This window comes from Lactuca virosa, chromosome 2, assembly GCF_052849685.1.
Source record: "Lactuca virosa cultivar CGN04683 chromosome 2, Lactuca_virosa_CGN04683_v6, whole genome shotgun sequence".
Classification (NCBI taxonomy): Eukaryota; Viridiplantae; Streptophyta; class Magnoliopsida; order Asterales; family Asteraceae; genus Lactuca; species Lactuca virosa.
Window position 1 is genome coordinate 193,041,717 of NC_136427.1, and position 14,063 is coordinate 193,055,779.

Here is a 14,063-nt window from a genome sequence, read left to right on the forward strand (position 1 = left end):
AAGCGGTTTTCAGCCTAATGTACCACTTAAGGAGTATGTATGGCCGCGAAAGGGAGTGTACAGCCGTAGACTGCCTTGAAGGGTTTACGGCCTTTGAAGGTGTACGACCGAGAATGAGTGTACGGTCAACGATCTTGAAGGTATACGGTCGTACACTCAAGAACAAGAGTGCCAGAATCGATGAATACGTGTCCTAGATGCTTCGAAATGAACCCCCAATGGTGTTTCTCGATGTTTTACGGAAGAATAAAGGTGCTTTAGGGGTGTACGGTCGAGAGTCTAGAGAGAGAAGTAGAGGGTGTTCGGCCAGAAAAGTGTAAATGAGGGGTAGGGTCTCGTATTTATAGGGGTTTTTGTGGTCGGTGGTGGGGTCCACCCGACGTTGGCCGTGAACGTGTGTATGGCCGTACACGGGTGTACGGCCATGAACCCAAGTCAGGCCGAGAATGGTTGTTTTGATCGACGGAAAATTCGAAATTTCGCGTAGTTTTGGTCCCGACTCATATATGAAGCTCAATTTTATAACAAAATGACTTTTTAAGCCAAAGGAATTCGACGGGACTCAATAAAAATCCAAATTTTATTAACGGAATTTGGATAACGGAAATGGAAAAAGGTTCGGGTTGTCACATCATCCCCCCGTTAGAGGGAATTTCGTCCCGAAATTCGGATTCTGAGTGGATGGTTAAGGATAAGGAAAGGAGACGGTTACTTTGGTTCCATTCAATCCTTGCGTTCTTTCAATGAATTCAGATCCTCGCTGGTTGCTTCAGCGAATCATCATTGATGGGTGCGTTGTTCTGATCTGTGAAGGGCGTGTAGGTTTAGCTTGCTCAACTATGTTCATCCAACTGGTAGAATGTCCATTCGTAAATCCGAGTAGCTTTTGTCCTGAAGTTCATGGTAGGACTCATACCTGGTCCATCTACCATTGTCTCATGTACACAATTCGTATGTAATTATGATTGATAAGACGGTCGGATGGGTGACTCTGCCCCAGGTTCACAACCAGACAAGGAACAGGAGATAGGACAGAAACACACATCCTAAGTCCGTAGAATCTTAATTATATACCACCCTCACGTGTACATTTAACATCGATAGGCTAACCGTATCTGCCCTTAGCCTCTGTGCTTGAACTTGACTTGCTGCGAGAGTGATGTTTCCAAAATGATCTACTAAGGGTGCTTAAGGAAGGTTATGGGTGGATACCATACTCCTCGCATGAGTATTTTCGGGGGTTTGAAGCGAGATGAAATTTCGAGGTTCGCATCTAGTTTGTGAAGGGTTTTGAGCATTCTAACACTTCCTAAGTGTACATGCAACCCTAATAAACCTTGGATCTATGTTTGTCTAAAATTCATGCAAGATGATTTCCAAGGTTCATAATCCTATCTAGCATACATGGGGAACATTTAAACTTAAATGTAAGATAGAATAACATACCTTGTTGCTGATTTTGATTCCTTGAAACCTTGTGAGCCTAGCACCCCAAGTGTGATGCCTCAAATGCTTCACACAACACCAAATGCTATGGAGTAAACTTGGAGAGAATGTATAACACACTAAAATCGGCTCTAGCCCTCTTCTTCTACTTAGTCTAACCGATTTTGGGAGATATCACATGGTTTATATAGTGTGTTGCATTAGGTAAACCCTAATGTAACATGACTCTTCATTTCCATGATCCATGGATTAACTCCATGGAGCATCCATGGAGCATCCTATGGGTGGAACCCAACTTGATAATCCATGGAGCCTCTTAGCCCACTATATAAGTTATGGATGATTTACATAATCAACCCATATATTTAATTAGTTATCTTTTGATCACTTAATTAATTCTAAATTAATTCTTGATCAAACTAATTAAATAATATTATTAATATATTAGAACTTATAATATATTAATAAACCATAAGTGTTATTTCTCTCATTTAGTTTATCCAATGCATGGTGCCATGCAACCCAAATGGACCATGCCGGGTCGGGTCAAGTATATACCAGAAATAGTTATGGACTTAGACACCTTATCCAACAGTTTGTCGTTATGAGTGATGAGAGTTTTATTATTCGGTCGACTTAAGGCAAAGGGTCTCCTTGGTGACACATGGGTTTGGTATAACGCAGACTCAGTCGGACTAAGCGGGATAACATCCTAGGATCACGTGTTAAGTTAGTTCGGAAGAAGTGTTTCGTTATGGCGTCAGTGTATCTGTGTGTGTACGTTTCTAGTGCTTTATGTATTGACCTTGTTATTACTTCTACGAATGTTTTGTACTGTATTAAGTGTACTAACTGAGAAATTGTTCTAGTGAATGATACTTGATATTATGATCCCTATCCGGTTCTTCTATAATCGCTTGGTGTCTACAAGTCATATATAATTAAGATTGATAAGGCGGTTAACTTAGTGACTCTGCCCTAAATCCACAACCAGACAAGGAACAGGAAATAAGGCAGAATCATGCACTCTAGGTCTATTGGTTCTTAATTATATATGGCTCTAATGTCTACACCAAGTCATTATAACTTTCCAGAAAGAGTATTTAGTTTCTACATAAACTATGTGCTTTGTTTAACGAGGAAGAAAATATTATAGTTAGAACTTAGTCGTGAGACGGTTTCCTTGAAAATGTAGGTTTGGGAAAAGATTCGAGTTGGAAGACGTACCGCTGTTCTCGGTGGTTTCCAGGGTAGACTCTCCTACAGTGATCATTAGCATTCCTCCCTCTTCACCAGGGTTCCTGACCAATGGACAATCTCTCCTGAAGTGTCCCGTTTCACCACATTCGGGGCAGGTCTGACTCACTTCCTCAAATGGGACCTGAGAGATTGGTCGTGTCGGTGCCCTACAGAAGCGGATGGTGCGTCCCCTTCTGAGGCAGTTCTTGCAATACAACTTCCGACACCTTCCGGTATGGTGGAAGTTGCACTTGTTACATTTGGGGAGGGTTCCAGCGTAGCGATTCCCGGGTGCTGAGGTGATTAGTGTCGTGGCAGCATAGGCTGCACCCGTCTGTTGTCCCTCGGAGGGTTCTTGCGTTGATTGTCTCATCTTCCTGCTCTCGGACCTTTGTTTGTCATCGCCTCCTTTGGTTGACCCATGAACGGGGTCCATTATGCCTTGGCGGATCCCATAATCCATCAATGTTTGAGCCAGGCGTTTGGCACTGTCAAACGTAAAAGGTTTTGCTGCCAATACATTTCCTTGGATTGGAGAAGGTAGTCCCCAAATGTATCTCTCTACCTTCTTACTCTCCGGGGTAACCATCCCCGGGCATAGTGCAGCTAAGTCGCTGAATCTGTCGGTGTATGCTACAATGTCTGAGCCTACCATGGTAAGATTCCACAGCTCATGCTCTAGTTTCTATACTTCGCCCCTCGGGCAGTATTCTACCAGCATCATTTCCTTTAGATTTTCCCACCCCATTGTGTTTGGTATAGGAAGAGTCAATGACTTGACATGGCTGTTCCACCATGTAAGGGCTCTGTTAGAGAAGGTGCAGGCAGCAAACTTCACTTTGCTTCCTTCGGGGCACGCGCATAATTCAAAAATCGATTATGTCTTCTCGAACCATCGCATTAGGGCGATGACTCCCCCATTTCCATCGAAGGGTTTGGGTCCAAAAATCATGAAGTCCTGGTATGAGCACTCCCTTGTGTGTCTGTGGTTAAAGTTGTTGGTACCACTACCCGATCCACTCGTACCACTTGCATTGATTTGAGTCATGACAGCTGTCACTACGGCTGTTACTGCCGCCTGAAAGACAACCAAGTCATACTGAGGAGGTGGTGGCGGTGGTGCGTTGTTTTTGTTTTTGTTCGACTTCTTCGGTGGCATATTGCTGCCAAAAGGTTCATAAGATGAAACGAGGGTAAGTCCTTAGATGTTACGAATCGAGTGTATTCTTAATCGAAGTTATCTTAGTCCTGAGTGTTTCATGTTCTGACGTTTGAAGTAATTCATAACAGAAGTCTACGCAACATAGACTTATGAATTTGATAGTGACTACCCTATTAATGAAGTTATGGGATCTAGTTTATTGTTACTTAGCTTATATCATAAAGGCAATAAGCCTGACACATAGTGTGAGCAGTGTAATCACTAACTCACTAGATCATATTAGTTAGTTAATTATTAGTATGACGTATATGGTGCTCTACCACCTTGCGCGCCTCGGGAGGGGTTTCTGTTCTAGTTATGATGGTCCTGAATTCAGCTGTGAGGGTTTGTTGTTTCTGGGCTTTCTTATGGTTTTTCCTATTGACTGTAGATCATGCTTCGGATTTTACCACAGATCTCCATCACTTCCTGATAGAAGAATTGCATCCTCGTATGATTCCTTCTAGGAACCCTCTTTATGCATCCTCTCTGGTTCCTCCTTGGCTCCTCTGTTGGTGATTATAGTGGAGTGGCTATCTATATCTAGGTTACTCGGGCGAGAATGGGAATGTTTAAAGAATCCTATGAGATTAAGTAGAACATTTCTTCTGTAGTTATTGATGATCTAAACTGGGTCCTCCTATAGTCAAGCAGTGCATGCAAGCTGTATAAACCAAGATCAAATAGACCTTTGAATAGATGATCCTACTCCAAAACCACAACCAAACAAGGAACAGGTAGTAGAGTGAAGATCACCAATTATAAGTCTATAAGATCCCAATTATATATAACCCTGGACGCATGCACTTCGTAACTATAGACCTGCCAGTAAAGGTCTTTTAGTTCTCATTCAAGTTTGTTATAGTGCCTAAAATACTCCTATAGTATTTTATATTTATGCTTTGTTGTAAGGATACTTTTGTAAATGGAGTTAGGTAAGTTTTAGACACATTGCAACACCACTATCACTCCCAAACACATGTTGGTCGTGTCTCAAATAAATATAATTGATCAGGTTATATTTATTCCAGATATGATTACATAACTGCTTAGGTTTGACTGTAGTGTCCAACATCTAAACACTTTTGTTTGTTTTGTTCTTACTTGATCTTATTGTAATACTTGTTCTTAGTATGTATGCTTATTAGTATACTTATCGTAAAATACTTATATTTTAAAAGTATACTTTTAGTCAGAGCACTCCGGCCCCATTGTATTTATAGTTGTATATATTTTACTGGTTGAAATACTAAGTTCACTATAAACAATGCTCTGATACCAATCTATCACACCTCCAACCAGAAACGACAGAAACGTTCAGGGGCGGAGGACGTCATGTACAGTATCACAACAATTGAATAATAGTAATCAAAGCAACAACAACCATTATATTAATAGTATAATGTTTACATTACATTTGAATCATACGCGATTGACTCCGAAAGTAAATAACAAGGAAAGACTCAAAGCTACTATGCTCCATCTTCTTGAACCCGGTGTGTGTACCTGCCTACTAATTTCCTGAGAATACAAGTAGGTTTTGAAAGAGTATCAGCATAAAGCGGGTGAGTTCATAAGCGTTTTGTTTTAGAAAACTGTTCTTTGTCCTTTCGAAAAGTACGTTATGTTTCTCCAGAAAACTTTATATTTTCTAAGGTAATGAGTGTTAAGTAAAAATGATTCTTGCTAGTTCTTCCTACGAGTACTTAGTGTATACAAATCATATATAATCCAGATCGAACAAACAATCGATTGCGTGGTTCTGCCCCAAGTCCACAACCAAACAAGGAACAGGAAAAGAGGCGGAGACCACATATTCCACTGGTTGTCGGATCCTCATGTACATAATCCTGAAGTATTCACTAGATACTTACAAAGTTAACTGTACTGATCCTTTGATATCGGTTGAAAGTGTTCCTCAAGAAAATCCAATATTTTCTTATGAAAAGTATGATTAAACCCATTCTTTCTATAACTTCTTGGTTCATACTAGTTACGCATAAACCAATATCGAATAGATGGTTAATTGTGTGGATTTGCCCTAAACCCACAACCAAACAAGGAACAGGGAATGAGGCGGAAACCACACATTCCACAGTCTATCGGATATTCTTCATACGTAACCCGGATGCATAAACTAAGGAATTATAGAATTAATAATAAATATTCGTTAGTTGAATAATGAACCAACTGTTTATAAAGTACTGATGTTTACTCTGAAAAATCCTATATTTTCCCTAAATGTAAGTTATTGAATTATTGGTTCCAAATCGTAGAGTACAAGTATCTACCATACTTATGTTGTTTAAGCATTGTTCTGTTTGAAAACCTTTGTATGAAAACCTTTGCATGAAAACCTTTGTACGAAAACCCTGGCTACCACCAGTAATGTATAATAGTCTTATTACATAAATAAAACTAGTTGAAAACGTGTTGTTCTCTATACTGAAAGTGTTGTTAATACCCTACTGTGATCACCTAGTACATACGAGTTATAGAAATCTAGATCGAACAGACAGTCGATTAGGTGATTCTGCCCTAAGCCCACAACCAAACAAGGAACAGGAAATGAGGCGGAGATCACACATCCCACTGCAAATCGGATGTTAATTTCATATTACCCTAATGTACATACTAAGTCACCACATAGTTACTAACCATGTTGACTGATTGTTAGGTATATTATTACGTGAACAAGTCGTTGTTTCACCTGTGGATTCTTATAACCATACTATGGACGATCAACATTACGACGTACTCGGACGTCGCGAAAAATGATGTTTGTCACCCTAGGTTGACTGTAGCTAATAGTCAGTGTGCGGGATTGTCACTCCCATATAGATCTATACACAAACTCACGCTCTCCCTCCAGGAGACTCTGGTTACAAGGCGTCTCACACTGTAGTTCTCTCAACGAATCCTCGAATAATACTAAGAAAACCCTTTATGTTATTAACATGAACCCTTATAAAATAATATATTTTATTTCATAATTCATAAGTTTGTTTCTTTGTTTGAAAACTGTGTTTGCAACGTTTGTATCTTAACATGTTTATAAAACTGTATGCAAATCTAGTAGTAACTATGTTTACCATGTTTAGTAAGTTCTATGTTCAGTATATACTAATGATAGGAAAATATAATAAACCAAATTATATTTTTAAACACAAGATTACTTGTGCTTTTACTTGTATCCTCCCCCTGAAAACATTGAAAATTTGTAAAAGCTTAGGGGTATGAACTCACCATTAATTGTGTGCAAGCGTCGAATCAATGAACTGGAAACGAAGACCCTCGAGTTGTTGTACGTGGCACTTAACGGAATCCTAATAACAATTAAATACATATATGTATCTAAATTAGCGATTTCATTAAATAAAGTGTTGGAAAAACACTTGCTTTTCGGTTGAGGAATGTTACCGGGACTTCATTGAATCGAGGAAAGCGGTTTTCAGCCTAATGTACCACTTAAGGAGTGTGTACGTCCATGAAAGGGAGTGTACGGCCGTGAACCGTGTACGGTCGTAGAGTGCCTTGAAGGGTGTACGGCCTTTGAAGGTGTACGACCGTGAATGAGTGTACGGTCAACGATCTTGAAGGTATACGGTCGTACACTCAAGAACAAGAGTGTCGGAATCGATGAATACGTGTCCTAGATGCTCCGAAATGAACCCCCAATGGTGTTTCTCGATGTTTTACGGAAGAATAAAGGTGCTTTAGGGGTGTACGGTCGAGAGTCTAGAGAGAGAAGTAGAGGGTGTTCGGCCAGAAAAGTGTAAATGAGGGGTAGGGTCTCGTATTTATAGGGGTTTTTGTGGTCGGTGGTGGGGTCCACCCGACGTTGGCCGTGAACGTGTGTACGGCCGTACACGGGTGTACGGCCGTGAACCCAAGTCAGGCCGAGAATGGTTGTTTTGATCGACGAAAAACTCGAAATTTCGCGTAGTTTTGGTCCCGACTCATATATAAAGCTCAATTTTATAACAAAATGACTTTCCAAGCCAAAGGAATTCGACGGGACTCAATAAAAATCCAAATTTTATTAACGGAATTTGGATAACGGAAATGGAAAAAGGTTCAGGTTGTCATAGACTGTGGGTATCAAATCGCACTCAGTGGATGACTCGCGAACTCCTCTCCCTATCGTACAAGCATAAAACCCTAATTAGGAGTTAGGTCACAATCTAAGCTGAAGATCCAAAATCCTAGTCCTTGAGTTAAGGAAAAAAGGCTCCTTTACGTTTGCCTTATTGAGCATCCTACTCTCCATGGCCCAACACCAATAACCCAAAAAGGAATCCAAGCCCACCATAGGGCCTTTAAGGCCCACTATGGCCCAAGGGTCCCAAACATGGAACTACGTCCAAAAAGGACTTTGCTACACTTAGGTGGGCCCGAGGCCCAATTTTCTCAAGTATAAAGCTCAACACCGAATGAGCCCAAAATCTTCCAAGCCCACAGATCGTGTACGTGTGACGTACTTTGCTTGTACGCCCAGCGTACGATTGTGTTGACCATGGTGGAGGCGTTGACCTAGTATGCATAGCGTACACTTGATTACGCACGCCATACTGGTCTACCAACCCAAACTTAGCTCCATGTCTTAATCCCCTAAGACCTTACGTCCAAAACTCAGATCCAGACCCCTAGAAATGTCCTAATCCATAAAGTTACAAACGTTATGCTTTTACATGCAAGGATGGGGCTCGAAACATGAATCAAGTACATAAGCACACTTGGTTGGTCCCTAACACTTGCATGGTTGAGGCTTAACCATCAAGATCCGATTTTTATGTCTCAAAACACCTCCAAGATCTCAAAAGGACAGCTCATATGATCTGAAGTTCCTCAACTCCAAGAATCCAAACTATGGGACTAAAAGATGACATTTTCTACCCTAAAACTAGATCTAAACATGCAATGGTCAAGATTCAAGCTTTATACCTTTAATGGGTCAGAAATGGTGCCAGGCTTTTGGATCTTCAAGCTCTTCCCACGTCCTCGCTTCTTCCCAGGCTCCCTTCTTCTTCAAAACTCTAAAGAATAACCAAAAACTCTCAAAGAAGCTCAAAAATGCACTAAAGGTGGTTTAGGGTTCGAGATTTGCACTTCAAGGGCAATGGAGGCTGTAAAGGTAAGGGGATTGGGGACTTAAGGTCCTCAAATAGGGTGCAAACCCTAAACACTAGGGTTTGTTTCAGACATTAATATGCCATGCGTACACCACGTACGCCCAATGTACGTGGTTAAGATCTGCGACCATTATGTGGCTAGTACGCTAAGCGTACTCAATGATTACACCCCGCATACTAACCAAGGAACTAAAATGCAAGAGACTTACATTAGGGACTTAAAGTGAACTTACCAAACTTGGATATTACATCGGTATTAATTTTTAAAGATTTAAATATTGAAAATTCTAAATGATCTTTTTAAATTTTTTAGTTGGCCCAAAAATACAATCACCTAGTCCTTACAATTTGGCCTTTATAAAGATAAATTATAAATTAACAACTTCAATTTTTTAGCTCCAACTCTATGCTTCCATATGTTTATAAGGTACTGGAACATATGTTAGAATTTAACATGGTACCTCACTTGAAGGAAATGTTTCAAGAGCATTTGAGGAACGAAATCCTTAAAGAATGTTTGGGCATTACATGAGCATCATATAGAGGAAGTCCAAAGACCTAAGCTCTCATATTCTACAGATGAAGGGAAAAATCAACTATTTGGATAGACTTGTTTATCTCTTATAAGATAAATTAGTCATAGGTTTGGTTCTCAACTCATTTACTAAGTCATTTGATTTTTTTGTCATTGAATAATGACCACCTAGTGACCTCCATCTCGGGGCTGCATTTGATGCTTGAGGCTGCTGAGAAGGGCCTTTCCAAAATGCCTTGTGCATATGATGGATATGAAACAATTGGTCATTGGAGATAAAACTTTCCTATTCATATTGAGATGTTTCTAATAAAGAATCCCAGATTGGGCACTTCAGCTATCTATATGATAGACACTTACTTTTCATCTAACACTTGATTATATGATACTAAGTATATGACTGAAATTTGTAATTATGTTACTGATATTCTTGAAAGTTAAATAGCTAATGTAAACAAGCTAGCTCTCCAAATAGGAAAAGAAGCAAGAGCTCATAAACTAATGCTTTCAGATATTATGGTTTATGCTTAGAACATAAAATCTTGATTTAAAAGATAATTATTGTTTTGAAGAATGTATGTTAAATTTAGTTTGACTAAATATATATGTTTCAGTTGTGTGTTTAGATTATTGATTATTTACTTAATCATTTTAAAATGGTCGTACTCATATTCCAAAATGATTAGTTATATTTTGAGGATGAGACCTCTTAATGGAATTAAAATTAAATGTGAATATTCTTTAAGCAATAGTTCTATATACCTTAAACTTAAATATTATTCGAATCAAGTTTATCTAATACATTGTTACCTTTAAAATATAAACAAGTAACACATTTTCCAACTTCAAAAGGTGGATTTTTTGAAGGCTAATGAGCATTTGACATATGTGAATCTTATCTATAGATGACTAGTACTATTTTCTCTAAGTAGTAGAGAATAAAATTCTGATAGAAATCATACATGGTAACGTATGGCACATGATACTTCATGAAATTTAATAAAACTATAGTCGTTGTAATTGTATTGTATATGATAAAATATGCTACATTTTGAAATGTTCAAATTGCTTTCATTGCAAAGTTGAGAAACTACTCAATATGACTATTAAAGACCTTAGAAATTATCAAGAGAGGAAATAAACCTTATTAGATATGGTTTACTCTATGATAAGTAGAAGTATTATTATTTATCAAGTTAGAGTTATGACTTACTCACTGTGGTCCATATTTCGAATATGGCTCCAAACAAGAAAGAAGATAAAACATCTTATGAGATTTGTTTTGGAAATGTACCATCCTTATCTTATTTGAAGGGGTATGAGGATGTAAAGCTTATGTGGGACAACAATCTTTATGAAATTTAGATCCAAGATCTACTAAGGGCATATTATTAGGATATCCTAAAGTTTGTTTAGCCTATTACCACTACAATCCTACTGAGAATGAAATCTTTTATTTATCAGAAAGTTGAGTTCTTAGAAAGCAAGTTTCTAATGGATAAAGTTAGTGGGATCAATGTGGAACTTAATAAAGGACTAAAAACTTATGCATAAAAGGTTGACATTCAAAATCCAACAAAAGTTTGTTGAACTTGAATAAGGAGTTATCAAGAAATAAATGAAAAACAAAGTATTTGAATGACTGGTAGATTCGTTATGAACCCGAGAGATATAGATTTCTCGAAACTGATGATGGTTGTTTTAATGTAGATTCTGAAGAACCCATTAACTACCAAAGTATGATGTCAGATTCTGAATTTTACAAATGAAAAGATGTCATAAACACTAAGATGAAATCCATGTATGATAATTGAGTATAAGACTAGGTTGATCTTCCTCACAATAGTGAAACTATGTGGAGTAAGTAGGTTTTCATAAAGAAATCTAAAATGGCTAGGAATTTATACACATTTAAAACAAGACTTCTGGCGAAAGGTTTCACTCAAAATCTTGGTATCAACTATGAGGAAACATTCTCTCTAGTTTCTATGAACAAGTTTACCAGGATACATTTTTCCGTTTTGACATCCAGAGGTTTAAATATATTCAGAATAAAGTTAAAGAATGATATATGAGTATTCACAAAGTTCACACAAATCATGTGATGGTGGACCCATTCACGAAGTTCCTATGAAAAGCTAAGTGTGAGAGTCACGCCTAAGCTATAGGACTTTGTTATTCAGATTAATGAAATTGATTTGAATTTAGTATCCAGATATTGGAACGTTGTAAGAAATAATTATGCAAGGAATTTGATATAAGGAGATAGAATCATTTTTCATTAATATTTGTTTTGTTCTATATTAAAATGTTTTGTCCTTGAATAAAATATTTATTCAAAATTGTCTATAGCCGATCATTGTTGTGGGAACAACTATGAAGGAAGCCTTATTAGAATTACACTGGTTGGATTTTATGAGATAAAATTGGAAAAGGGTTGCAAACAGGTTTAAATACTTGTTTGGTAATAAGTATTGGACAAGACCAGTTTTGAGATTACTTCAAGGATCGTCGTTGTAAGTGACTCTGGAACAAGGTAGTATCTTTGTATCCTTAGACATGAGATGCATATTAGTGACTCAAGTTTCATGAGTATTGTGGTTTGATATAGTTCTTCACTGCTCTTTAACTAGGTAGTCATAAGGCCATCGTTACGTACAATATGATCTACAATAAAAGGTATATGTAGTCAAAGCAAGATTTATTCCTTTAATGTGTTGAGAGTGAGATATCTAAGGACTGACTAAAGTTAAACACTAAATGAGAATGACTACGATTCATGTCTCATGCTCAACATGATGTTCGGAACAAATTTATAATTGATACATCAACATGTACATTAGATGAATCTTTGAGCTTTTTGGTAATTGGATGTCGCTGGATGACGCTTCTTCATATGTTTTTGGGGGCAGTGACATGTTGTTAGACGTTCACCACTCTCTATATCAATCTATGATGCAATCTTCAGCAAGACGGAGATTGTTGGTTCTTAATGCACAAGAATGATCATAAAATGATATTTCCAATAATATATGATCCTAAAGGGTCACACCAATAAAAAAACATACACTTTAACTGATTTTTTTAACTAGATAAATTTGATTAATGTTAAAATATCATAACTCCTGTAAATATTATTTTGATAGAAAATAATAACAAATAATTCATATTGTTGAACAATTATAAGTATTTTACTTGTATCATTTAAAGGTTAAATGATTTAATTTGTGTATGATTTATTTATTTAATCTAAAGAGTTAAATTAAATAAATAAAACATATAGCGCGCACACACACACACACAAACATATATATATATATATATATATATATATATATATATATATATATATATATATATATATATATATATATATATATATATATATATATATATGGAGTTTTATATGCATCTAAACACACAATTATTCGCATCGAAAACATAACAATAATCCTATGTGTTAATGCACCCTAAGGATCTAAGTTTTATTGTAACATCCGAATTTCCAGGTATTATTTTTTAATATTCTTATATGCTTAATTTTTGGATTTGGGAGTTTTGCTTTTTGGAGGCATGGTGCATTCGTTGCCACGACGTCGTGGTGACGCGTCATCATGGCCTCCATCACCTCTAGAAGATTCTCTCATAAATCCTAACCCTTCCTCCAGATATTTTTGAGTTATATTTGGTGTTTTTGGGCATTTGAAGGTCAGAAGTTGGTCTTGTTGAGCAAGAGAACATTAACCAAACTCACTTCCATCTCCTTGTGCATATTCTAGATCATTGTAAGTCTCCAAGCTCTCACCTTCATGGTTGATACATTATAGATCTAGGAAATGAACTTATTTCTGCATGTTGTACTCATAAGAATGGTTGGTGTTGATAAAGTTTGCAACTTTATCATTCCCTGAGGTCGTAAGGGCAACGTACGTTTCTGATATGGACTTGTAGTTTGTGTTGATGCCATGCATGGAGTTTTGACCCCATTTCTCACCATTTTAACTTAACATGGGGTGTGACATGCATTGGACATGCATGTCTATAAATCAAGGAATTTAGAGGACCTTTTGAGTGCTAAGAAGATTTCTAGAAAGTATAATTGTTTTGCTTAACGGATTAGGAGCTTAATCTATTAAGCTATTTTGGCCAGTCTCCACAGTATAGTGGGTAACTTGCCATGATGTGGTGGCATGTTTCATTCACGTCTATTTTGTTGTGTGGATGCCACGACACGGTGGTTGGCCATTGACTTTAACTGTTGACCGTTGACTTTTTGACCAAGTTGACTTTTGGTCGATTTGTTAGTCTTAGATAGTAGACTAAGGTTCGATCTTTTGTCTTTAGGTGGTGTGTAACACAAACCTTCCAATATTACGAGCTATGGTGTAGTCTGCTTCGATAGAGAGGTGAGTCTTCTCACCATACTACATAAGACACTAGGTTTCATTGTATGTTTGTTTGTCTTTGTGACTTGCATGGAAGACCATGGTTGGATCATGGAAGGAAAGAC